The sequence below is a fragment of the Palaemon carinicauda genome, chromosome 26 (assembly GCF_036898095.1).
Source record: "Palaemon carinicauda isolate YSFRI2023 chromosome 26, ASM3689809v2, whole genome shotgun sequence".
Classification (NCBI taxonomy): domain Eukaryota; kingdom Metazoa; phylum Arthropoda; class Malacostraca; order Decapoda; family Palaemonidae; genus Palaemon; species Palaemon carinicauda.
Genome location: NC_090750.1, coordinates 56,786,494 through 56,793,993, shown reverse-complemented (window position 1 = coordinate 56,793,993; position 7,500 = coordinate 56,786,494).

Genomic DNA, 7,500 nt, shown 5'->3' with positions numbered 1-7,500 from the left:
GTGATTGGTTTCCGGTGAGATTGGGGCTGAGACAGGGATGTGTGATGTCGCCGTGGTTGTTTAACTTGTATGTTGATGGAGTGCTGAGATATGTGAATGCTCGAGTGCTTGGACGAGGATTAAAACTGGTAGGCGAGAATGACCATGAATGGGAGGTAAATCAGTTGTTTTTTTGCGGATGATACTGTACTGGTAGCAGACACAGAAGAGAAGCTTGACCGACTAGTGACAGAATTTGAAGGGTGTGTGAGAAAAGGAAGTTGAGAGTTAATGTGGGTAAGAGTAAGGTTATGAGATGTACGAGAAGGGAAGGTGGTGCAAGGTAGAATGTCATGTTGAATGGAGAGTTACTTGAGGAGATGGATTAGTTTAAGTACTTGGCGTCTGTTGTTGCAGCAAATGGTGGAGTGGAAGCAGATGTACGTCAGAGAGTGAATGAAGGTTGGGGGCAGTTAAGGGAGTAGTAAAAAATATAGAGGGTTGGGCATGAATGTAAAGAGAGTTCTATATGAGAAAGTGATTGTACCAACTGTGATGTATGAATCGGAGTTGTGGGGAATGAAAGTGATGTAGAGACAGAAATTGAATGTGTTTGAGATGAAGTGTCTAAGGAGTATGGCTGGTGTATCTCAAGTAGATAGGGTCAGGAACGAAGTGGTGAGGGTGAGAATGGGTGTAAGAAATAAGTTAGCAGCTAAAGTGGATACGAATGTGTTGAGGTGGTTTGGCCATGTTGAGAGAATGGAAAATGGCTGTCTGCTAAAGAAGGTGATGAATGCAAGAGTTGATGGGAGAAGTACAAGAGGAAAGCCAAGGTTTGGGTGGATGGATGGTGTGAAGAAAGCTCTGGGTGATAGGAGGATAGATGTGAAAGAGGCAAGAGAGCGTGCTAGAAATAGGAATGAATGGCGAGCGATTGTGACACAGTTCCGGTAGGCCCTGCTGCTTCCTCCGGTGCCTTAGATGACCGCGGAGGTAGCATCAGTAGGGGATTCAGCATTATGAAGCTTCATCTGTGGTGGATAATGTGGGAGGTTGGGCTGTGGCACCCTAGCAGTACCAGCTGAACTCGGTTGAGTCCCTGGTTAGGCTGGAGGAGTGTAGAGAGTAGAGGTCCCCTTTTTTGTTTTGTTTCATTTGTTGATGTCGGCTACCACCCAAAATTGGGGGAAGTGCCTTTGGTATATGTATGATGATGTATATACATACATATATATATATATATATATGTGTGTGTGTGTGTGTGTGTGATTGTGTGCATATATATATATATATATGTGTGTGTGTGTGTGTGTGTGTGATTGTGTGCATATATATATATATATATATTTATACATATATTTATATATATATATATATATATATATTTATACATATATATATGTATATATATGTATATATATATATATATATAGATATATATATATATATATATATATATTTATACATATATATATGTATATATATGTATATATATATATATATATATATAGATATATATATATATATATATATATGTGTGTGTGTGTGTGTGTGTATAAATATATATATATATATATATATATATGTATATATATATATGCGTAAAAATCACAAGAAAACGTGATGCTCAGATGCAGAAGAACCACAGAAAAAATGAAAATACAAGATATACGATTAAGTCCTGACTTGTTTCGTGATACTTCAGAGGACTGATCAGTTCTCTGAAGAAGTATCACAAAACTAGTCAGGACTTAATCGTATATTTCGTATTTTCATACTTAACAGATATTGTCAAATCAAAAAGAAAAATTGCATGGTAAATGCAGATCATATATATGGTACATTGCTAGCAAACGATTATATGGTACCAATAAAAAAAAAATACTGATATACGTATGATTCGGTAACTTGTTAAAGAATAGTTGTTACCTTTGTCAAAAATAAAGATTATTATAATACGGTAACTAATAAAGAATATTTGTTACCTTGGTAGAGATATATTTTCAGTGCACAAACAGGAATTCCTGGTACGTACATGCACCAAGGTTTCATATATATATATATTATATATATATATATATATATATATATATATATATATATTATTAGATGCCCATAGAATTTTTATTTTACCATTTAAGGCTTATATATTTTATTAGATGCCCCAAAAATGATTTATATTCTAAATGTTTTTTTAAAATGTTTTTAAAATGTTTTTTTTTTAAATGCAAATGTTCAAGAGTCTCTTCAACTACATATTACTAGCGTACTAATTGCTTTTCGTGCCCAACGCTTTTCCAAGACAATTGTACTCCTTTGAGCGAATGAAGGGGCCATTTTCAAACATCTTTAAATTGAAATAAAATAGGAGTTTTGTCTGGATATGGCAAAACGTTCTGTTTGATCTCCAACTTATTTTTTCTTAACTTATGCCAAAAAAAAATTGTTAACGCCGATAGATATCATCACCGTAACGTTGATTGCTGCTAGTAACACATAGAAACGAAGGTCCGCATAAGTCGGTGTCGGGTGGTCCATCTCGGTTAATTTCATCAACCGCTTAGCCACTCGTGCATTGTATGGGAGAGGTAAAGATGGAATTGTAGTCGACCATGTGAGGTTCGCGAAGTAGGCCCGTTCTCTGATGATAGTCTTGATTCCTCGGACCGTGTAATTCGTGGACGTCCCGATACATCCATCTGCTGCAACGAAGATTTGGGAATAGGACGTGGATCCGACCGGGCATGATACATTGAAGCCGGCCTTGTCTTATCATATCCACGAGCCGTTGTTCAGTCTGCAAATGAACTTATCGTCAAAGGGATAAAGTTTTTTCAGATAATTTTCATGTGTATGGGAGAGAGCACCGTCTACCACTATACCTAACTCGCATGAATCCATTGAGTTTTTATTGAATTCAAAGGAGTCAGCTGTACATATTTTTTTTATTCATTGCGTCTGAACAGTGAGTTAATTGATTTAAGTCATTAATGACCGTACATGTTTCCTTGTCTTGGGAAATCAATACGTGTCCTGTCAAACTGGATATTACTGGGTTTGAGTGATTCTTCATGAAAATCTGAAATGGTGATATCCTGTAAGATTGCCAGGCATCGGAAGAATCAAAGGGAATTGTAATCATAATCCTGTGATTTTCAATGCTTACTGTAATTAGGCTGTAATAAAATTCTAACCTACGTGCGTCTAACAAAGGAATATAACCTAATTTCTCCCGTCCGTTCTCCACAATTAACGTTAAGTCTCTTATCGGTAACAAATGCGGTGACAGTACACCTTTAGTCGCTAACGTAATAGCTTCCACATAGTCTTTTGATTTCTCAATGAAATGTGAAATTTTATTTTAGATATGATCTATTTTTGAATCATAATACGTTAACGTTGCCAACAAATCTTGTACTTCCATAATCTGACTGATATTACTATAATGTTCGTTCACCAAACTCATAATTTGATTGATTGAAGCTAACTGATTCCTTAGTTCTGATAAAATCAATTCATTTTCATGAGTCAAAAACTCAATTTTCTTATTTTGATTACTAATCTTAAGACGATTGGAAATCCCTAAGCCTAAACTTGCAACAGAACCAAAGATGTTTAGTGCAGCAAAAATAAACGGGTTACGTATTTCAAGGTTATCTTTTCTTACTGTCCACATCAAAAGGTCACGAGCCAAAGATTCTGCCTTATAAGTCTTATTTTGCAAGTCGTCGGATAGCATCTCTGCAACTTTTAGTGTCGATGCAATCGAACTCTGTATTAAAAGGAAAGTGTCTTCTATGCATTTCATTTAATGAAACAGCAAACCTTGAAATGGCAATCTTTAAGCTAGTGATGTCTTTCTCTGGGAGAAAAATTGCTTGCATGCGTACTTCAACAACTACGTTACTTGATGTAATAAAAACGTCTTCTTGTCTTTCAACTATAGTGCCATATTTAAAATCTATACCTTTATTTTTAGAGCTCTTCCCACACGAGAAAAAGTCTGAGCTAACAATATCACTCCTAACAATAAAAACTTCATCTTGGAAACCTGTAATGAGAAAAACATATGTAATTACTCCTGTATTAAGAAGAAAAAAATGTTAATATATAAATTTCCTTATATAAAGAATAAAAAAAAATTCCCTCACTTCCTTCTCTCTTATTTTAATTTCTTATGTGAGCCAATGCTACAATTCTTTCATCAGTGGGCTTGGATACGTTTTGAACTCTAAATCTATTGGCCGTTAATGTTTCCAAAATGCTAAATGGGACTTCAAACTTAGGAGTTAGTTTATAATTGAGTACTTTACGTACATTTACCTGTATGTATACATTATCACCTACGGTATATGTTTTAGTTGGCTTCGCTATTTTATCATGATTCCTTTTCATTATGATTTGTGATTCTTCTAAATTCTTTCGAAGGATATCAAAATTACTTTTGTTTGCATTTTTTACATTCTTTTAAAGTATTTGATAAATTAGTTGTAGGCGTTAATACATAGAAAGGCGTTCTAACTGGGATAGCATGCAATGCCTCGTGCGGCGACATTTTAATTGATATATGATATGAGTACTTAGTTCCGCAGGTATTGCAATATCCCAGTTGGGGTCTGATCCCCCTAGTGTTAATCTTAATATGCTTAAAACCTTCCTATTCGTTCTTTCCAATAGCCCATTCGACTCTGGGTGATAGATCATAGTATTGATTTTCTTTATGCTAAGGAATTCACACACTGAGTTAAGGAAGTGATTATTAAATTCTCCACCAGAGTCTGAAATTATCATGTGTGGAATTCCATGTTTACAAATGTAACACTCGTAAAACTTCCTAGCGCATTCAATCACAGTTTTAGTTTTAAGCGCTATTAGTTCTGTATATCGAGTAAAAGCTTCTACAATTACTAAGAGGTGCTTATTTCCTCTGTCTGACTCGTAAAATCCTGGTAATAAATCTAAATGTATCCTTTCAAAGGGTTAATTGGGCACGGAATAAGCCCCTAGGCTGACACGTGTTTTCGTGTGCCCTTTGTTTTCCTGACAAGTGCGACAATTAGCTATGTGTTTTTTATATCTGTAAGCATCGTATGCCAATAAAACAATGATTAGGCTTTCTGTGACATTATGGAGAACCCCGGGTGTCCATGCAATGGGTTTGCATGCAACCAATTTAGGACAGTGGATATAAGTGAGATTGGTACCACTACCTGGTCGTTAGTCACATGTGATGTATTGCAAGTTTTCCTTGTCACGGATCTAGATAGAATATTGTCTTTAATTATATAATTCTGCTGCGTATAATTTATATATTCCCTTTCCTGACGATTTCCTTCCAAAGCATTTATAATTTTTTTCTAATTTCTGATCTTTTCTTTGCTCAGTCTGTAATAATTCAGCACTCCAGCCCAGATCTTCTTGTTCAAATATAGTTTTAACGTTAGGCATGGATGTTGATATATCTATTAATTCAGCTAAAGGCTCCGTACAAGATGACACGGGGTTGCGTGATAATGCATCAGCAATGATATTTGCTTTCCCTGGTAAATACCCGATTCTCGCACCAAAGTCTTGAATGATCAAATGCCACCGAGTTCGTTTGGGGCTGTGACTGAAGCCTTTAAAGAAGTCGGTTAGTGGTTTATGATCAGTAAGAACCTTAACGGGATAACCGTATATTATGAACTTAAAATGCACTAGTGAATTAACAATAGCTAGCCCTTCCTTGTCTATTACTGCATATTTACTTTCGGAAGTTCTCAGTTTTCGAGAATAAAAAGCTATCAGGAAAAATTGTTTTTCATATTGCTGAAGCAATACCCCACCTACTCCTAAGTCTAAGGCGTCTGTTGCAATATAGAATTCCTTACCGAAGTCAGGAAATTTTAAGATAGGAGAACTACACAGTTCATCTTTCAAGGTATTAAACACCTGTTGATGCTGCTCAGACCATATGAAATCTACGCCCTTCTTCGTAAGATCAGTTAGGGTAGAGGCTATTATTGAATAATTGCGTATAAAATGCCTGTAATATCCACTACAACCCAGAAATTGCTGTATTCCCTGGACATTAGTAGGTATAGGAAAGTTACGGATAGCTGACACCTTATCATGGACTACTTTAAGACCTTGGCTTTACCCTTAAGTTATGTTGTCTTAGTCTCTGTAGTAGTAGTTCTAGTTTACGTAGATGTTCTTCTAAGGTATTGGAAATGATTTTAAGGTCCTCCATATACGCATGCAATATATCCCTTAGCAGGTCTCCAAACACTATGTTAATCATTCTTGTAAATGTTATGGGAGCACAACGTAAACCAAAGGGAATACATAAAAATTCATAATGTCCCCTGGCTGTGCTGAAGGCTGTGTATGGGATACTATTTTCTTCTAGTGATATCTGGTGAAAACATTTAAGTAAGTCCAAACTGGTAAAATATTTATTATGACCTAACAAAGATAAAATATCGTCAGTACATGGCACTGGGAATCGATCAGTGATCGTTTCCTCATTCAAGCGACAGAAAACTACGCAGATACGGCATGTTCGATCTTTTTTCGGTACAACTTTTAATGGAAAATTATAAGGGCTGTTAGATTTCCTAATGACTCCTTCTTCTAGCATTTTACCTACTTCATCATTCATCTCATTCTGGAATTTCATAGGGAGTCTGTACGAGGGTACATGAATAATTTTCGGCTTGTCCTTTAACCTTATTTGATGTTCTATGACATCTGTCTTTCCTAAGGATCCATCCGTAGTGGAAAAAACATCATGATATTCAGTTAAAAGTTCAAAAAATTTCTGCTGAATTTCTTCTTCTTGAATGTCTTTATTGATTTTATTTTTAATAGATTGCAAAAGGGATTCATTCGCAACTGATTGAGTGTGACTGATTTCAGCAACGGTAAGAATACGATGTTTATAAACTTCTGCATCCAAGATATGTTGATTTTTGTGAATTACTAAAGTGGTATTTAAATGATTACAGACTTCAATATTATATTGTTGATGTGAGCCTACTGTATAAATAGCTTGTGTGACGGACAATCCGTTAGTTTTCAAAGTGTCGGAATGGATTAATATTTCAGATCCCGGTAACGTTTTCTTTATTTGCACTATTAAATTCGAAGGTATGTTCGGCTCGATAGATTGCGTGCAAGATGATATTACGGGTGAACGAGAATTCTGTTGGGTCGCGTATATTATTTCTTTATAAGTGAGACAAGTTATTGGTTCTTCAACGTACGTCACTGTTTTATTTGTCGTCTCCTTTTTATCCAAAACTGATTTTAATGTATTAGTAGACTTTTCCTTTGATATACACGCCGTGCTTGGCAGGGGCTAAGATAATGTTTTGATTACCCATAGACGGATATCCTATAATTACAGCTGGATACATATCAATGTTTTGTACAACAACAAAGGTATCGGCAAACGTGCGCTTACCGACCTTGAACTGAACATGAGTTACGCCTATTACATTTAATTCATTATTTCCTATACCCGAGAGCCTTACT